The sequence below is a fragment of the Echinops telfairi genome, unplaced genomic scaffold, assembly GCF_000313985.2.
Source record: "Echinops telfairi isolate 266 unplaced genomic scaffold, ASM31398v2 ScPeMD7_7458;HRSCAF=8496, whole genome shotgun sequence".
Taxonomy (NCBI): domain Eukaryota; kingdom Metazoa; phylum Chordata; class Mammalia; order Afrosoricida; family Tenrecidae; genus Echinops; species Echinops telfairi.
The window spans coordinates 24521930-24523340 of NW_022111358.1; positions in this window are offsets into that span (position 1 = coordinate 24521930).

A 1411-nucleotide genomic window follows, 5' to 3' on the forward strand; every position below is an offset into this window, starting at 1 on the left:
GTTAATTTAAACCTTTGCTTTGGGTCTCACAGTGGTAGTCACGTTCTCTGGTAGTTTCCCACTCATCCATGACTCTTCGCCCATGGGCACCTTCTACATACCCTTTGTGGTGGCATTTATCATATTGTATGCATTAATGAGGGGGTGCTCCTCATTAGACTCGGAAATCCTTGAAAGCAGAAGCAATGCCTCATTGACGGTTGCACCCATAAGGTCTACTAAGTACAGTGCCTCAGAAAGCATGAAGTAAATGAGGGATTGAATCACCAGACTGGTCATTTTTTTTGTGTTAGAGCTTTGTGTGCTAAATGCCCAGCACTATTTATACACAGAACAAAATTGTTATTGTTTATTTAATATTTGTATGAAAATAGCACTGTGTTTTTTTTTACCTTGCAGAATTATGAATCACTTCACATGTAAACCCTTTGTTTGCGTAACAGCAATTTTAGTTACATAGAGTGTCGTTGCTTCTAAGATTATATACTCATGAAGATTTATTAACCATAATGGAGTTGTTAGGCTAACAACCCCAAACCAGTAATCAACTTTCTCTGTGTTCAGCTGTACTTTCCAAAAGGGAGGAAGGATTCATTCAGTCATTTTGCCAATCTGATGGAGAATACCTCTGCAGAGTCAAGGTTTGGTTTAGAGACTTCTCAGGAGTGCTTGGGTACTCTTGCCTTTAGTCTTGACCGTTGTAGCATTGTGATCAGGTTTGGTTTCACTCAGCAAATGACCTGTGTTTGTTTGTTTGCTTTTGTTTTTAACTTTTGTGTGTCTTACTGGGAACTTTTGATTAAGTACTGACAAGCAAAGTTTTGACTCAAATACAATTTAGTGCCCATAATAACAACCAGAACAGTCTTGCCTAGACCGAATACTGGTTTTCTGAATGCAATTTTCTATATAGTAGTCCACGTTCAAGATGGCTAGCTGTGCAAGTGTGTTAACTCTTAGGGATAATGTGGCTATAAACATTTCTGTGGCTATGAAAATGTGTGTACCCATTTTTGCATGAGCATACATTTATAGTTCTCTAGGAATAGAACTACTGGATCACATAGCTCTTTACCTTTTTTAGGATCCACTAAATTATTTTCTACAGTGGTTGTGTTTTTTTACATTCTCTGTAGCAACATAGGAGACTTCTAGTTTCTCCATATCTTGTTTTTCTGATAATAGCAGCCTACTGAGTGTGAAGTAGTATCTTCATTGTGGATTTTAATTTGCATTTTCACCAATAACTAATGATATTGAACATATGTTTACTGGTAATTTATGTACCTTCTTTGGAGAAATCTAGTCAACTCCTTTTCACATTTAAAAATTGAGTTGTCTTTTTTATTGCTGACTTGTAAGAGTTCTTTAGATATTATAGAGCCTTACCAGATCTGTGGAATGCAAAATT